The sequence below is a fragment of the Lasioglossum baleicum genome, chromosome 13 (assembly GCF_051020765.1).
Source record: "Lasioglossum baleicum chromosome 13, iyLasBale1, whole genome shotgun sequence".
NCBI lineage: Eukaryota > Metazoa > Arthropoda > Insecta > Hymenoptera > Halictidae > Lasioglossum > Lasioglossum baleicum.
Window position 1 is genome coordinate 8,612,376 of NC_134941.1, and position 19,562 is coordinate 8,631,937.

Sequence of the window (19,562 nt, forward strand, 5' to 3'; positions counted from 1 at the left end):
CGTTTTTGGAAATGTGTTTTCGAGAACGACAAGCAGAAGCAATATTAAAATTTAATGGAAATTATAAAAACTGTCGGAGAATTTTTAAGTAAACTGTAACATTGTAATTTACAACATTTACACACAGTTCTGAAAATCTCTTTCCGCATTTATTATCTACATTCCGCTATCCGGTTACAATTAAACATGATCGATAAATTGATCGATTGTCTTGATTCATAAATGTCATTTCTTCGGGGAATCGCGGCGATTCAGTGTCACGGACGTACCGCGCGGCTCTGTTTAGGTTTTAATTACCTTACTCGCTAAATAATTTCCTTTGAATAATAAATGACGAATTTGCGCTATCGCTACTGTTCACACTGCCTGGTCGCACGCAACGTTCGTCTGCAGTTTGCATAATAAATTTTCATTCGGTTATGCCACGGACAACATAATCCCGCCGGTAATTAGACAATAAACGAATCGATCGCCGGGAAATTCGGGAAAATAGGATTCCGAGCGATTCGCGTGGCCAAACCTCGACCATCGGAGAATTCGGTTTTGCCAATTAATTTTTCAATTACACCTTTTGGCGCAGCCAGAATCCTGGCGTCGTTAATGCACGCGGAATTGTTCAACTAAGTGTGCCAATGTTGCGAGTCATGCGACGCTGATATAATATACCGTACACAATGCTGCTTTGTGCAATTATTTGCAATTGTTTTACCTGTCTTTGTAATCTTTTTGTTAATATTTACTTCTCTGTATTTTTTATTGTGTTCTCTTATTTTTTAATAAACGTATTTTGTCTTACATGTTTACATTAATATACGGCTGTCTTTGTAAATGTACTCATGCTCATAAATAGACTGTGGATTTTAGGCATTTATGATAAAAGCGAGTAGGTGAAATATAAAACAGTAAAAAGGATTTTAATATGTCGATGTATTATTAGCTATTTTTTTTATTATTAAATAAACAAATGTTTATTGAACTACCTTGTGTATTTTATTATTAGTTTGCAGATTTGAAGTATTTGCGATAGAAATGCAGAACCAGACTGCGGATTTTATGGTATGTACAATTTAAAGCAGTGGACATATTTTAAAAAGTTACGAACATCAACGTATTAATTCTAGTTTAATGAAATAATTGAAAGAGAAACGAAATTTTTTTTGAACCTCTGTGTCTTGGAATCGACGAAGACATTTTTTATTTTGCATAAAGAGATCCGCAGTCTATTTTATACTATTTTTTCGACTTTCGAAGTTCGTTCAGATATTATTCGAGAGTTCCTCCGTGGACTAGATCGACACTTTCGAACCGTCCCGAAAAAAGCTTTCTCAGATATTTGTTTTCGCTGAAACTCGATTCTCCGATCGAGACGAGATCATGAAACTGTTATGATGCGTAAAACTGATATCTCGGTCCGCAATACATTACAACTTTCTTCTGGACAGTCTCCAACTATATCCGAGACAACAGCATCTTCGCGCGAATCGAATTGGACTCGCGGAAATAAACTGATGGCGACAGAAGAACGATACTCGGACAGGTTCCACCTTAATCGTGTTTGTAAAAAGGGAGTTCGGTAGACGAGTTCATAGTCTGATCGATTGTTTCACCGGAGTAAATGGAATGCAAACAAATTGCGAACATCTTCAAGCAAACCAGACGACGTAACAAATGGCTGTCCGCCAAAGTGTGTGTGTGTGTAGCCTTGTAGACGTTCTACGAAGTTGAAATAAGATTTCCTGGCCATTTGGTTGGGAAATTTAAGAATGGAAGTTTGTTCTGCTAGTTTTCTCGTTTCGAAAAATTCGGGAGCGAGGAAATTGCCTTAAACTCAATGAACCAGAAAGTAATTATTATTTCTGTAGACCGGAGACTATAAACAAGCTTAATTTTCGTATTTTTGCTCGATTCGGACTTTTTGAACAATTTTAAACCGTGGAAATTGGTAGCTATTTAGAATACTGTCTGCCTATGTAGACCGGAGACTATAAGAAAGCTTTTCAATTTCATATTTTTTTACAAAAGCGTAGATTCAGTATAGTTTGAACATTTTTCGAAAAATTCTGACGCACGTGAACTGGAGAATTATTTAAAACTCAATGGACCAGAAAATAATCTCTCTAGAACAGAGTCGGTACAGGAAGGGAGGGGGCAATTTTTGCCCTCAATTCGAGTCAATAAATTCGATCATCGATAGCTGTTATGACCGATCAAAATAAATTTCTCTCATCGATAACTGTTATGAGCGATCGAAATAAATTTCTCTCATCGATAACTGCCTTGAGCAATCGAAACAGTTTTTCTTCATCGATAACAGTTATCGAGGAAAATCCAATTTTTTGTACACTAATAACTGTTATTTGTAACCAAACAGCATAAAAATCGATATTTTTAAATAGTTTTGTTCTCCGAATTTTTTTTATATTTCGTGTACATTATCTTAAATTTCAATAATGATCAACTTCTTGTTGATGATGTTTATCGTAGAAAATTTGAGAAGAACTGTCATTTTTGGTCCCTGCTATAAGCGATTAATAGCGCAGCCGAGAGCCGCGGCTGTGAATAATGTGGCAAATTCAGTAATTTAATTAATTACGCAGCGAATTAATGCCTGTATCGCGGACGCGCCACTTTAATTATATTTATATGGAGCATCCATTCGCTCCCGATTTTATTTAAAGTTCGCACAAACGATTCCTTAGAAAGCCGCCGCTATTCATGATTTCTTATGGAATTTCGCTTCGAATTACCTTAATTACACACTTTTACCTTAATTACGCCGAGCGATTCCGGTGGATCAACCCTCTCATTCTACGCGCCGCGCGATGTTTCGCGATACCTTGGATATTCCCTTTGCGAGGAATTATCATTTCTGCGCACTTGTGTTGCCGTAATTACCTAGGCTCCTTTTATTTCCTGCAAATATAATATTTCCCGAGTTTCAGCTGTTCCGATATTAAAAGGAGAACCGGAACCAGTTTCCGTGGATTATTTCGCGAAATACCCGCCGCGAAAAAATTGATATTGCAAGCTAACATCTTGATTAAATAAAGGCTCGTATAAAAACTTCATTATACCCGCTGTAAAACTCTCGTTACACCCTGTTCTGTAATGCGGAGCTTAATTGCTACACTAGCCTCTAATAAATAATTCATTCGCCACAGATTAATTTAGAAATCAGAGGCTATTTGAGAGGAAAATAGAATTCTGTACATTGTCTATATAATAATGCTGATGATTAAGAAGTGGCTGATTTTTTGTTCGAATTTTTTCCTGACACTTGTTAAAAACCTAAAGTATTAATGGATCAAGCTAATTTCACTACTACTGTGGTTACTGGTACGAGAATACAATAAATATTCATTGCAATTGGTTACGTACTAATGTTACATCGCAGCGAACGTTTCATTTTTTGAAAATCGAATTTTTTAACAGAGTTAAAGCTGTAAATAATCCCGCAAGTTATTTTTTATTTTTGCGCGATATTTGCATAATGCTCGAGCCAGATTAATGGCACGACAAAGACTCCGAACTTCCGCGATGAAAATTCTTTGTTTTTCTACGGCGGGATCCCCGTTGACGTAGGATGCGGAGACCTGCCAAGTGCGAGACAAGGCTGTGCGTTCCTTGAATGCGAACAATGGCCAGGGAAAGCGAAAAAAGAAAAGGCCGCGCGAAAACCAGGGGCATGATTGACGCTCGCACGTGAAACTGACGGTTGCGGTGTGTCCGGGGGAAATGCGATTGGGTTAATTTTCACGCGTGTCTGCCCCAGAACGAGCGTTCGTGAATTTGTTGCCACGCAAACGCACGCGGGAACACACATACACGCCGAGCACGTTCCTTTTCCTGCACGTCAGCCGCAGACAAATCGAAAATAAGCTCGCACTCCGGGCGTCGCGACGTTGATTAGTTTCTGCGAGCTTTTTCGCTTCGCCTGACCATCGTTGGTCACCAAGAACGGTCACCGGTAGCCGGGAAATTAAATGAAAGACCGATCAACCCTTGACCAATATCTCAAGGGGGAATTCTGGTTGTGGAGGTCGTCTTCAGGAATTTTTTTCAAGGAAACTGTTGAACCTTTTGCATTGCGATTTGGCACACATGCTCACTGGCAGTTGAAGCGCGCGTGTGATTTTTTTAAAAGTAAACATGATAAAAATTACGTGAGCTGTATATTTTTTTATACACATCTTTCCACTGATCGGAAATGAGAAAAAATATATAAAAAAAACTTTTTAAAAACCACGCTTATATTAAAATGCATTAAAACGGAGAAATTAATTTTTTTAGACATTAGCGACTATAAATAAAAGCGTGGAACGCTAAACTATATTGACGTAATATTCGTTTTTTTATTTATAGTCACTAATGTGTACAAAAATTATTTTCTCCTTTTTTAGTGCATTTTAATGTAAGCGTGGTTTTTAAGAAGTCTTCTTTTATATATCTTTTTGTTTTCTACTTTTTAGTCTTCTTTAAATTCTACTGATCGCCCGGTAAATTTCGAATTTTGCAAAGACGCGCACGTTCCCCGCAATAAGTATAAATATTCGGGAACGTTATCGCGGCGGTTAAAGCTCGGACAAACATCTGGTGTACCCGATATCGAATTTTTCCGTGCTGTATGAAATAACTCGTACGTATTTCCGTATTTTCTGTTATGCGATGCGTTTTTCTTCCCCGCGGCCGCGCGTGGGAGGTCGCGGAACGGAGGAATGTTAGAAAAATTCCCCGGCAAACAAAGCGCACAAAATATTCTTGTTATCTCCGCTATTTATTCAGGGGGATCCATTTTAAGGGCGCGGCCGCCACACTCTTTTGCCATGGGCTTATCTCCCCTGGGAAGATATGGGGCCAGTTTTGTTCGTTGCATTTTGTTAAGAAGCTTTTTAACAGTGTTAAGTTATTGCGTTTAACAATAAAGAGTCTTCGGGAATGATAACGTTCTACCGTGCAAAAATCTGAAAAAATTCATGAATAATATTTGGTTGGCAAATAAGTTCGTTCGGTTTTTTACATTGGAATAAATCACAAAAACCGAACGAACTTATTTGTCAACCCAATAATTACCAACTGATACTGTAAAAATAAAAATGATATCGCTCTTACATTTCAAATGTGAAGTCTGCATTTTTCCGATCGTTTTTCGGTTCAACAAAAAATCGGAATTAATTGTAGTCTATTCGAGATCTGTTCGATTTTGTTGAAAATTTTTATTTAACCCACATCCGTTCCGAATCTGTCGCTCGGTGTCAAATTAACACAGTGATAAAAAAATCGACAAAATAACAAGACGAACAGTTATTTTTCCATGTTTTTTTAGTCAAATTGATGGTGAGTTAACATTTACATACGTTTCTCGGTTATGTGTTTCGCATTAAAAAAATAACAGGCACGAAGCTTCAGGAAAATTTACCTACAGATAACAGAACAGTATAATTTATTTCGGGAAAACTGTGTCAGATCGGCACGAGGGTCGGACGAGGCTTAAATAGGCAAAATAGGCTAAAATTAAGAAGAAGAATCACAGGAAAACTGTGAAGGAAAAATACGAAAAGATCAAAATAAGGACAAGAGGATCATGATCACTGACCTCATGTCGCAAAGCCGGCCAGTTTCATCCGGCAAGTGCGGCGAACAATGGAGAATTAAAGAACGACGAACGACGATCAAGGAACCGACAAAAGCGACGAGGATTTTCAGAAGTAAAATCAGTTTCGCCGGACAAAAATTCCATTGGGCACGCGCAGCACGGGAAACACGACGATCCGATGGCAGTAGGCTAATTACTAAATACCATCGCCAAAACTATGCCAACCGTTCGCGGAATTCTCGGCCAGAGCCGCAGTCCCGCCACCGGAACCATATTCTCGCGAGATTGCGGCCCAAATGCGAGATTAGAACCGATCGATTTCAAACCCACACCCACACCCGCTGTTTCGATTATTATTTGAATATCGTCCGGCCATCGAGCGAAATGTTATTGGCTGCTTGGCTCGACCACCGGCGTGAACCGATGCGAACGAAACTATGCGAGGACCTCGGCTGTCGCCTAACTAGTTTCCTTCATCCCCCGTTCACCCTCTAACCCATAAATCTAATAATTCACGGGCACGAAGTAGGGCACCACTTCTCGCACACATTGCGGATTTTCCGAAATTCCGGATTTTTGTCGAAGCTCGTGGTGGACGTTATACGGTCGCGAATTTTCCGAGAATGTTGTCATTTCAACAATTTCGCTGAAATTAGAAAGTCATAAAAAGAAACTGAAGATAATCCAATGAATTTTTGTCAGAACTTCATAGAATCATTTTTAGTGCTAGGATATCGGATATATCTTTATAATAATAAAGGGAAGTATGTGGAGATGTCGAACATCTTTATAAAAATTCTTACTTTGCTAGACTTCATCCAACGACAGACATACACTCAGTAAAATAAGTCTCCGTACACTCTTTAAAACAGAATAACTTTTTTATGATTACACCAAATGATCTGATGTTTTGTAAGCAATTTTCTAATTGCTTATTGATTAACTGAATGATGTGCAAAAAATATATTCTAAAAATTATTTACAAGGTTCAAAAATAAAACTTTTTAAAACTTTTTTATTTGGACCCTTAATAAAAATTTAAAATGTATGTTTTGTAGATCTATAAGTAGTAGTTACACACCTGCTGAAAATTTCATCGATTGACATACACACGAGCTACAAGCGGTTAAAAATGGTGAAAATACGACTTTTGATCAGTTTCTGCTTAAAATCCACAGAATCGTACATCTATCGATGCGTGTCGTTTTTTCCAGCGTCAACCAATTTCGATGAAATTGTCAGCATGTGTATAACAAACGTAGATCTACAAAACATATATTTTAAATTTTCATTAGGGACCCAAATAAAAAAGTTTTAAAAAATGCTTTTTTTCATTTTTGCATGTAACTTGACCGATTGTAATTTTTGTAAAATCTTCTTTGCACATCATTCAGGAAACAAATGCTTCTAATTGCTTACAAAACATCAGGTCATTTGGTATAATTATAAAAACGTTATTCCGTTTCAAAGGGTGTACGGAGACTTATTTTACTGAATGTAGATCATCAGCATTCTACTCGTCGCTCTTGGCGAACGTGATCCAAGATCGAGCAGGATCAGAAGTAGCAAATTTTTTAATCCCCACCTAGGTAAATGCAGAGTCAAGGAAACCTTGCGATTTTTACGTCGATTTTTATTGCTGGATCCCGATTATTTTTTCCCCGTAGGAATTTCTCACTGGGCTCCTCTTTTTATTGAGTCGTTATATTTTCCATCACATCTTTCCGCTTGGCGTAGAATTTTTATTATCTGCATCGAGTGTGCCGGTTCTGGGTCCAACTGCGAATTTTATAATGATCATCTAGAATCTAGAGGAATGACTCGAGGACGTGAATTATAAATAAAATAAATATCCGAATGTTTTGTGTAGAAGATGAAGTTTCTAGAATTTCTGTTTTGCACTTGATAGATCGCGACGCGAAAGGGAATTCCTCTTCGTCCGACTAATTTATCAGGTACATGTCTGTCCATTTGCCGATTTGATCGTGTAATTAGCCGGTGTCACGGCAGTCACTCTTGCCAAGTCGTGTCCTTCGGCCAAAGGAGGAAGCAGCCTCCCACGCCTCTCGCATTTGTCCCAGTTTTAACCTTGTCTCGGCTTAACCAGGAACATCATGGTCCTTTTGCTCATCGAGCCGAAACATTTCAGCTGATTTCTGCTCGACTCATTTGTCACTGACGCCTTATCGTGTCCCGAGTACATTATCCGTCGTGCATTTTTCCTTTTCCGTCCTGGTCTCGAGACGGATCACGCGACCACGAATTTTCGGGAAGCTCGTTGGGAAGACTTCCAGGTGTCCCCGACCGAGATTGAACGCCTAACCCGAATAGATTAAACGCAATCTTAAAAAGTAATGAATTGACTGCGGAGCTCGAGGAGGAACCTTCCTTATCGATTCCGAGGGTTAAAAGTCCCATTTTTCAAATAAGCCTATGTGGCATTTAGTAGTAACGACCTAGTGATATCTTTAAAAAGGGAAAAAGAACCAAAATGTCCCCAGTATTTAAAAATTGGTATTTTGCGTACTTTGAAAATAAATAAGCAAGAAATCTCTTATGCATCAACAGAGATCCGAAAATTTACAGAATAGCGTTCTAAGCAAAGAACATGGTTTATAGCATCCAAAACAAAATGAATAATATCATGAGGCCGATTACTCATCCTTATACTGCGGGTGAATGAAAGAATTGACGAATGAATTTGCAAAAATATACATCACACTTTTCACAAGAATGTACTTTCGCCACATCGGCAAGGAATGATTTGTTTAACTGTAAAATATGACCATTTCCAACGAGCGTAATGATGAGTTATGATGAAGAACAAACTAACAGGAGAAAGAAAAAGCAAGAACGGTGTGAAGAAAATAAATGAAGCAGGGAAAGCAACGTGTGGAAAGAGAGACAGTGATTTATTTAACAGAGAAACATTACAGTATCCAATCTTCGATGAATGGAAAAAATTAAACAAATGGTAAATGGTGGAAGTAAAGCCAAGAACAGAAAGGAAGGAATAAAATAAAGAAAACCATGATACATTCATATAAAAACCATGACCGTTTCCAATCTTCGAATAGCGCTGACTTATTAAAAAAAAAAGAAATGAAATGGAATAGTGAAATAAATGAAACAAGAAAAACTGTAATTTGTGCACCTGAGAATTATGATTGCAAACAATAGTTGGTTCACCTGAGCAATAAAAAATGTTTAAATGGAACAGGAAAGTAAAATAAGCGAAAAAAGGAGAACACTGATTCGTGCAATTTCAAAACACTATAGTTTAAAATCGTTCAAGGGTAACGATCAATAGCAACCAAAAAAAAATTGTTTTCTAACAGTACTTATTCATCACGGCAGAAAAAAACAATTGAAACGAACCAAAAACTAAAATAAACAAAAAAGAGGAGAACAATGATTTGTGTAACCAGAAACACATGCTAGTTGCAAGCCATTGAAGGGCAGTCATGAAGAAAAAATTGTCTTGAAACGATACCTATGCATCACGGCCAATAAAAAAAACAAACAAATAGAACGCGAGGATAGAATAAACAAAAAAGGGAAACAATGATTTGTGCAACTGCAAAACTCGGTAGTTTGAAATTGTTGAAGGGCAGAGCGCAGTATCGCAGCCAAGAAAAAATTGTTTTCAAACAGTGCTGATCCACGATGGTCCAAAAAGAAGATTAAAAAGAACAAAAAAGGTAGAATAAACGAGAAAACCATGATTTGTCCAACGGAAAAATAGAATACTTTAAAACCGTTGAAGGCTGGCGACGAATCTCGATCAGGAAAAAAACGTGTACCAAAAAAGCCCAAGCACGAGAGCAAAGAAAACAAATAAAGGGAAGGGGAAAAAAGTACATAGAACGATTGCACAGGGTAGATTATAATGACAGGTGTCCAAAGTGACGTCGACTGCACCGTCGCACTATACACCAATGGAAATCGATGGAGCAGCAAATTCCAGCATCCCCGAGGTTTTCCTAAATATTTACATCAACGGAAAAAAAAGACTGCCATTAAATACCGAATTGCGGAATATCGAGCAGAGAGTTCGTCGTTTCTGAATCGATAAATGACGAAGCCCGCTAACGATTCATTACCGGAGAGAATGATTTGTCGGAAAATTCAACGTCGATGTAGCGTTGACAGTGTCACATTTTCCAACCTTCGATGGGGTCAGTAACATCTTAAAATTCAGCTGAGTAAACGTCATTACATAGACGACTCTGTACGCCGACGTCACTGATACACCTTTTGACGAACTTCAATGGCCTCCGCGGAGCCGAGTAAATGACTAGGGCGTTAATATTCATTGCGTCATCGTGGCGATCCAATTAGCGCGGGAAACGCCAAGAACCCTGGCCAACGCCGGGAGCCGAGAATTAACTGGGTTACCTGTGTTTCAACCCTTCGCCTAATGGCTCGCGAAAGAGAGCCGGGCCCGTGGGCATACTCCCCGGAAAAGCACCGACAAGAATCCTACGGGAGAAAATCATTTGGCTAATTTTCAACCCCGATCCCCAGAAACGGACCGACGTTGTTTCGCTGATTTCTCGCGAAGCGAATTTCCATGCATTCACTTGGGTACACGGGCGAAATTGTCGTCCATATTGCTTCCAAGAACTATCATATTTACCACGCTTATATTAATTATTACCACGCTTATATTAGCTCGCCGAGTTGTCGTTGTTGTTGTTGTATGCGTCAAATCTTGTAATCGAATTTTAAACCACTTCCCGATAAGCTAGAGACTTGAAACTTTAAACATAGCTCAGAACTGGACGACGATGCAATATTAAAAAACAAATTTTTAAAAAAAAGCTGTGCGTTCAGGAGAAAAAAAGATTTTAATATTAACCGTTACACCTCGTGGCAAGTTTCAAGTCGGCACCCTACGACGAGGGTAGTTATAGGTTGAGCATGGTTTAATGAATTATTTCTTCCGTCCTGCTTAATAGAAAATTATGAAAAAATTCATGAGTATTCCATCTAGTAGCACACGCGACTGTAAATTTTATCAGAATTGTTGACTGCAAAATGGATTTTTCAAAAATTGCAGAAACTTAAAATTGCTGATTTTGAATGAAAGTTTTCAGACGACCACGTTTTATATTATTATGGTAATTGCGACACCAAAATATATATTTTTCGATCAATATCTAACAATGTTCCCGAAAATAAATCGACAACAAATTTTTGGGGTTCCTCATACAACACAACCCCATAAATAGCTGATCACGAAAGAACAACATCTACGGCAAGCCGATGAAAAAGAGTATTGAATGATTGCAAAGTCTCGCAAAAATCGATCCCGTCCCGAGAATCGCGGATAAAAATAACAAACGTAGATAAATAGCCCGCGAGCGTTCGTATAGAAACCCGGCCGCGCAAGAAGATTTAATCAAGGAGCCAGTAAAGCAACGCAATGAAATTCTCATGGGAGATGAAGGTGTACGCATAAAGTACGACGCTTAAACACACAATCGAGCATAAATTTTCGGTAAAAACGTTCCGCTGGCCAGCACACGAATGCTATACAGCACGAGAGCGAGAGAGCGAGAGATAGAGCCATACCAACACGGGCGCGGAACATTACGAGCGAATTTCGCAGAAGGAAAACGAAATGCGCGTGCGCCACGCTATGAAAACGGGAAACACGAAAATTCACCTTTCATAATTAGACGACAAAGTCCTACGAAAATGTTTCCGGCACAGTGTGGCGAAATTGTTTTCTCTGTTTTCTTTCGCCGAAAAAAGGGTGCAACAGGGGTTGCGAAAATGCGAAGGAAATTGTTGCTGCGTATTCTTTGCGATGTCAAAACGGCAATTTTAACGTTCAAAATGAGGGCTCTATTGTTGCTTTCGTGAAAACTTTCGAAACTGTTTTGTGATCATTTTGGAGTGAGCTTTGGAAGTGGATGGTAACGTTTTGTTTTTTTTTGTGGGAAATTATAATAAATTGCAATTCATTGACGATTTGTGTAATAATTATGCAGTGAGGTACCTCATAATATTAAATATTTCTATTGTTTTAAATTTTGTGTACTTATTTTTATCATGGGTGCATTAATAAACAATCGAACTTGGTCAAGTCTAATCTTTTTTTGTACCAATCCCTTCGATTCGCAACACTAAAAAATTGATTCATCGGATAAATCAGTATCAGTTTCATCAAAATGTACTAAATCTGTAGCTGATTCTCAGAAAACGATATTTGCAACCGCTAAGGATAATTGTTAAAGTTCTGAAATGCGTTCCACGATAGAATTCGGCGAAACATAATACGCAGACAACGCGTGTTTGTGCAGTTATTACATTCCGCGAGTAGCAAAGTGAAATTTTTAATCAAGAAAAGAATTTCATTAAAATTTAATCAAGTTTCCCACTGTGTTTATGCTCTCACAGACACGATGAAACTTTTCTGTTCAAGAGGCATAAAACGACGCTTTCTAATTTCAAATCGGTGCTAAAAATTGTGAGCATACAAAAACCGACGACATATCCGGCACGGTTTGTCTTATTCATTCGTTATTTATTTTTCGATCGATTACAGATACGGGCAAAATAAGCTTGTGCAAAATCGGAATTTCCTGGAACATCCGCAGAACGGTCATAAATATTCATGGACGCTTTAGAACATCCTACGGCATTTTTAAACGCGCCAAAGGTCATGTAAATATTCATTCCGGTCTTCGCAGAGCTATCCATTAAAATCAAAATTCGTATGAACACCCACAGTCGTCGCTCGGCTGCGGAACTTTATGCGAATATTGATTTTCATGGATTAGTTTCCGGAGATTAGAGCCGGAAGAAAATTCATTTCCTCCATAAACTGGTCTGCTAATATTGCACCAGATTTCACATCGGCAGGGGAATCTAAAAATTATGGAACTACTCTAGATTTCATGTTTGCAAGTATCATAAACGAAATGGTAGTCGCGATAAAAACAATTTTAAAAAAAACGTTATTGAAGAAAAATTTTTTATTTCGTTTCTGTTTTCGTAATTAATGCAAAAAATTTCTATTCCATTCTATAGATTTAGGAAATCAATTTTGTAGTGGTGCGAATCGGAGAAATTCGTATAAAAATTCGCGTCAAAAATATTACCAAGCACTACACTTGACGGAATTCGATAAAACAATAAATTTTCAGCAATAACAATTATTAAAAGCCTTTACAAAGCATCGTTCGCCTCACGAATCGAGGAGAGTCGATCAAAAATTCGTATAAAAAGTTCCTGCGCGTCTGCAGAATTTCCGGGGCACCCGGTACGCAGGAAAACCGATCACGTACGAAATGTTCGACGTTAATTCGCATTCATATCAACGGGGTAGCGTACGGCGGCCGTTTGATCGGGCCAAATATACGTCTGCGCCGACAGCTGCAGCTTCGAAAATTCCTGCTTGACGCGAGCAGGTTCGTCTCGAAGTAGTTCTCCTCGAGTTTTACATTCGTCGGCAACGTGACCGTGCCACATTTTTAAGGCTGACGCTACGACGACGGTGGCACCGTCGAAAAACAGCATAAACAGAGACACACGGGCGAAAAGCCTGGATCCTGCTCGGCAGGCATCGTGGCTCGTTTGCGCGAGGGTGAACGGGGGTGGTTTTCCGGTTAAAAGTAGCCCGTTCCTGGGCGTTTCCACGGTTAAAGGAGAAAACATTGTCCGACGCACGAGCCGAGACCTGGCAGAGTGAAATGTGCTAACTGTAGACGAGTCCCAAGATTTTTCAGAGGAACTACCGCCCGGGAATAATGGGTTGCCGGGTAATGGATGGCCCTGCGGATTTTTAAACTCGAAAGTTATTTGGCAATATTTGAGCCTAGGCCGAGCGCAGAATTTTTTCATTGGAAATAAAAATTAAGGACACTTGAAATTGTTAAGGTTTTAAGGTTTTACGATAGTGGATAAAATTTGGAACGATCCTTTGACGCAACTAGGGCATTTGTATGCTTTATACGTGTTTCAGGAATTTATCAATTGATGTACAACACGTGATACGACTCAGTAAATTGTCGCGAATACGATGACGGCTAACGAAATACATATTCAACGGTGCATTCTATTCCAGTTTCGATAAAAGTGTTGTTATATGGAATACAAAGCGTTTGCTTCGTTTCTTGAGCCTCCATTTGTCTTCCTGAATACAATAAATTGTGTGCTTCATGGTGGTGTGCTACGTGATACTTTTATTATCAACTTTCGTTTCAAATATTTCTATAGAATATATGACACATAACTTTCTCATATCGGGATTAATAAAATCCATTTATTAACACGATGTTTATTAGCTATACTTTGTGCGAAGAATAAAATTATTTCTTTAACAGACGTTCGTGTAAAACAGATATTCCGTTAAAGTATTAAGCATCTTCATCATATATTCATCAATAAATTAATATTTTCGACTAACAGCTGAAAAATGTCTCAACTCCAGAAAATATGAAATAATGAGATATGAATAATATATAATACCTGCAGTCTCTCTCTTAAGAATAATTAACGCTGTTGAGCAATGACAAACACGTAGAACCGCCAGCGATACGCACAGCCGGTTCGCAAATGAGCGTTCGTGACTTATCGACGACACTAATGCCCCGTTCCCCGGCTTGAAAAGAAGCAAATAAATGGAACGGATGCACATGGGACCGTAGCAACTGTCATCCATTTCCAAGCGAATATTAACCGTGGTACCGCGCTTTCAGTGGCGCGAGCAAATGCTTGGTCGACCGTGTACAGTGCATACACGCGAACCAAGGAGCAGATAAAGGAAAGCGAGCCCATTTCTCAAAAACGCCAAAACGAAACGAACGCCGCCATTCCGGGGACGCCACTCGCAAAAACCTTCCCGTAGTAATTAGTCGCTTTGCTTGTCGTTTTCTCCGAAGACGGACCCGTTTTCAAATGCACTCTCCTTGCGAATCCAGCACCATAGAATTTGTAACAAACTTCAGTAGGAAACGTAGGTAGAGAAATTTAGAAAAATTAAAATTATTATCAATTTTACTGTGTACAATCATTTTTAAACACTCTTGAGAAGCGAATAAATTTTATAAAATCGTATCAAATGATTTCCGCTTTTTTACCACGCTTATATTAACTTGCCATGTAGTTGTTGTATGCGTCAAATCTTGTAATCGAATTTTAAACATCTACCCATAGTCCAATCTTGCTGAAATTTTGTATTACACACTTGCTTCCGATGACAATAAAAGTAGAAAATAAAATATATAAAAAAAACTTTTTAGAAACCACTCTTATATTAAAATGCACTAAAAAGGAGAAAATTATTTATTTCCTGGTTCTCCATAAACTACCGAATCCGGTTAAAATTTTAAGCAATTAGTTCAAAATTTCTTCTGTTATAAAATTAGTGTCGGAATAGATGGAAAAATTTAATATAAATTTAAATAAAATCATGACATTAGTGATTATAAATAAAAGCGTGGAGCGCCCACGAAGATTACGTCAATATTTTTTTCAAGATTACGTCACTAATGTCATGATTTTATATAAATTTATATTAAATTTTTCTATCTATTCCGACACTAATTTTATAACAGAAGAAATTTTGAAATAATCGCTTAAAATTTTGGATTCGGTATTTTATAGAGAACCAGGAAAAAAATGATTTTCTCCTTTTTAGTGCATTTTAATATAAGCGTGGGTTTTAAACAGTTTTTTTTTAAAACTTATTGTACTGGAGGACGTACGAAAGAAATTTTACCGAATATCCGAACATCAATGGGTGTAATTGCAGGTTATTAACCAGGCAATTTACTGAATTTGAACACAATGGCGGCCATTAAAAAGTAATTTCTAACTCTTCGGTGAAAGAAAAAACGTCCTGCAGAAATTCTCAGCTGCCACCGCGAGCAAGCGAAGGCCATCAAGGAAACAGCGCGACAGTGAGCACGGGAAAGAGTCTTATCCAAGGTCCGAGAACAGCGTACACCAGCAAGACTGCCATTTTTCTCCTGTCGGTAGATCAAAGATAATCCGTGGCTCGCGAGTTGAAGCTTTCGCTCGGTGGGCTTCAGAGCTTAAAAATAACCTTCGGGGACTCGTGTGACCGAGGCTTGTAGCGTGATACACAATAATTCGTTCGCTGGTTGACCGGGAACCGATGCCCTTTCAGCTAGCATCCTAACACAACACACCTGGTGGCTGTCTTAACAACATCAGAAAATCGATTTTCGGTCGCTTTAACGCTATACCTACGCTACCTATCGAATTAACACTAAACCTACCATCACCGGTCAAAATGACCGGTTCCAGATTTTTTATCTTACGATTATTGATACAATAAAAATAATTTGATAAGAAATGATTGTGTATAGATATCTTTAGTGGTGCGCTCATTAAATAAAAAAAGCTTTTTAACAACAACGCTTATATTAAAATGCACTACAAAGGAGAAAATAATTTTTTTAGACATTAGTGACTATAAATAAAAGCGTGGAGCGCTAAACTATATTTTGACGTAATCTTCGTGGCGCTCCACGCTTTTATTTATAGTAATTAATGCCTAAAAAAAATTATTTTCTCCTTTTCAGTGCGTTTTAATATAAACGTGACTTTTAAAAAGTTTTTTTTAATATATTTTTTTATTTTCTACTTTTTATAGTCTTTTTTAAATGGAACGCAAGCTATGGTAATACTGCTATGAAATAGTAAGATATATAGAAACGCAAGATATATGGAAATACACGCGAGATAGAATGAGGGGATGACTCCGAGAGACGATATCTCTTGATGGAGTCCGGAATTGTCCGAAATGGAACTGAATGAACGGAACACCACACTGACTGAGCTCCTTCGGTGCGAAATGGGTCAGTGGAGTGGGGATGAGTCGGAGTGGGAACGCGTAGTGGGTAGGGAGCGCTGGCGGGCGGAGTGGGGATCGCTGAACGCGATGACATACTACCGAGCGTTGCGCGACGAGGTGTGATGGTTAATATTGACATTTTCTTTTCTCCTAGACGCACAGTTTTTTAAAAAATTTGTTTTTTAATATTGCATTGTCATCCAGTTCTGAGCTATGTTTAAAGTTTCAAGTCTCTCGCTCATCGGGAAATAGTTTAAAATTCTATTACAAGATTTTTGACGCATACAACAACGACAACTTACCAAGCTAATATAAGCGTGTTAAATAGGAGCTGTACAAAGTCTAAATAAAATCAATCTTGTCATTTTGATTCATTACCAGTTACTTTTTAGAATTGGTACGTTTAGTATTAACAGGCTCTACATTGTTCCAAAATGGTGATTTTAAGAATAATTTCAATTACTCTTCAATAATATATTAACATTTAACTGGTTTTGGAAAGTTGACGTTATACAGCAGTTGATTAAATAAACAGTGGATTTCCTCATGGCAGAATAGTAAGATGTTAACTCACCGTAGCTCGTAAGAAATTACAGCGAAAGAAGAGGGAATTTGCTCTCGCAGGCGCAACGTCCTGGAAAAACCGAGGTAGCCGTAGTTTATAACCGGAAGTGGTCGCGGTCGGTAATAACCAGACAGCGAGCTTTTACAGGGAACATTTACGACGTACATACATAGATCCCCGAGCAGCTAGCAACACGACGTGCATGTCCCTCCCCCCCACTGACTCTTGTCGGACCAGGCACCAATATATTCTTGCCATATCGTGCATCAACAACATTCAGACCGCTCTTGCTACCTCGAGCCAGGAGTTACAAGCTTGTAGGTAAGGTAGACTTCATCTAACCGCTGTACATGGAGCGTAGCTTCACGTTCGCGAACAATAATTTTCTAAATTTTACATGAGGAGGTTGATCAGAGCTTTTAATCAGATTTCAATGTGATCAGTACACTGTGGATTTTATGAATTTTAAATAAATTCAATGTTTCTCCAGCATTATTTGCAATTCATATTGAAGAATGATGAGAAAACTACAGCCCGAGTGGTTCAAGACAGTCTTGTCAGTCGAGTTGAATCCCCGAAGAATCGTGCTGTCGATTGATAATATATTAATTCAAGGATCCAGGACCAAGCCAACCTCTTTGCGCGTGGTGTTCATCAGGAATGCTACTTAGACGACGTTTCGCAGCATCGTGGGACACGGTAGTGACTTTGTCACTATGTAAGAGGCAGCTCCGGGCGTTCCAGCCGAAATCTGGTAGCCGATTTCAATAATACGGGAGAGCGAAGGCGCAGTGGCAAAAGGGGGTTCCTCCTGCGATGCGGTTTCGGTGAAGAGGAACGGACAAGGTCGGAGGAATAGAGCGAAGCAGACGGTTCTTAAAGATTCATCGTTCCTGCCATATTTAAGCTCGATCCGTGCTGGAGAAGACCCTCGAGACAGCCTTACCAGGCGAACCGTCTTAGCAAATCCCTCGCCGAGACCCCATAGGACACCGCACAAAGCTCTCCCTTTGTCCGTCCTTCGAGTTCCCAACTTCATAATTCACACCCACCGACGCCGACCACCAGATTCCCCGGTCTTCCTTTCCGAAACGAAGCCTCGGATGGAATGAAAGAGTTTGAATAACACGCCCTGAAGACGCGACGAGGACTCGCGCAAACGCGGTTTTAATATCCATCGCTTGGCAAAACTGCGCTCTCCACCTTCTAGAGCACCCTGGATTCGCTGGCCTACCATTGGACGAGCGGTGTCCTCGGAAAAAGTTCAAGGAACGCGGAAATTTCAACACGGAAGAAATTCTCATAAATTCAAGTGACTTGATTGTTAAACCGAAAGAGGGTTCAAAGTGATCTGAGTGAACACGTAAGACCACTTCAACCCTTTTGCTTTCTAAAAATTATAATGAAATTTAATAAATATCGAAAATTATGTCATCCATATAGCAGCTATGTGGCAGTTAATGTAGTATTTGCTTTTTTGGTGCTTCCGGAAACGAATTTCTGGAATTGTGAAAGGACGGGGCTAATCTACGTGAAAAACTGAGGAGAAAATGTCCTGCGACCATTTTTTGTATCACCGCTCGTTTACGAGATAATCGATTTTGAAAGTGCTCGATGCGCGAGAAGTAGATACGGTCGGTAGTAGCCAGACGCGTCAGCTGTTTCGCCTAGCTGATTTCTAATCGCTACTATCTTGGAAACGGTGTGTCCTAGGAAAAAAAACTTCTTGATATATTTTTTCACTTATTTTTCCGCGTAAAATTGATTCCAATTCGTATAAAAAATGTTCTATATTTAGTGACAACAAAATTAATGAATAAAATAATGGGGTGTACGAATCATAAAGAGCAATAGGGTGTAATTCATCGGAATTCGTTCTTGCAAGCAGAGAAAGTGTGAAGGAACTTTTCTTCCCGTGCATTTAGAATTCACCGCTCAATTCTGAGCGGTACTCCGGTCCTTATGACACCGAGAGAACAACTTTGCATTTCCGCGGGTGCGGGCGGATGGGAAGTAAGGACGGCGCGGCGCAATCGTTACCGTTCCGTTTGCCGTTCCGTTAATTTCCACGGTATAATTTTCGCCAATTTATACACTCATGGATTGCCGGCGCAAACTCTGCAAGAAGCGCGCTTAAGGAAATTCCAAGATAAAATACGGGCGCAATAAACAGAAGAAGATTGCACTCGAAATGGCATCGTTACACGTTGCAGCGCACTTTAAATACGGACACGGCTTAACAACGACTGGGCTGTGTGCAAAGGAACTTGTTCTCGGTCGAAATGCAGAATTGCCGCGCTGTGGTATCTCGACACGGATACGCTGAAATCTGTATCTGTTTGGTTTCAAGCACGCCAGTTATATCAGATTTATGTGTAATTATACGAACACGGTCTAGCGCCATTAACATCCCCCTCCCACCACCACCACCGCCGACTATTTATTTACCTGCTGCGAATAAAGTTTATGGGAATATCCGCTACAATTAGTCCGATCTGTCTTCCATCTTCGCTACTTCCCGTTGGCCTTATCTTTATCTTTCCAATGTTTCTTTGTTCCTGTGTACGGTC

The 19,562-nt window shown here is 39.1% G+C and overlaps 1 protein-coding gene and 1 long non-coding RNA gene across 6 annotated transcripts in view; both read right to left on the reverse strand.

Annotated features, from left to right (window-relative positions):
* Rho-5 (rhomboid-5) overlaps nucleotides 1-19,562 on the reverse strand; it is a 330,384-nt gene that overhangs the window by 93,507 nt on the left and 217,315 nt on the right. The window lies entirely within an intron of this gene.
* LOC143214754 (uncharacterized) overlaps nucleotides 1-19,562 on the reverse strand; it is a 90,267-nt gene that overhangs the window by 42,080 nt on the left and 28,625 nt on the right. The window lies entirely within an intron of this gene.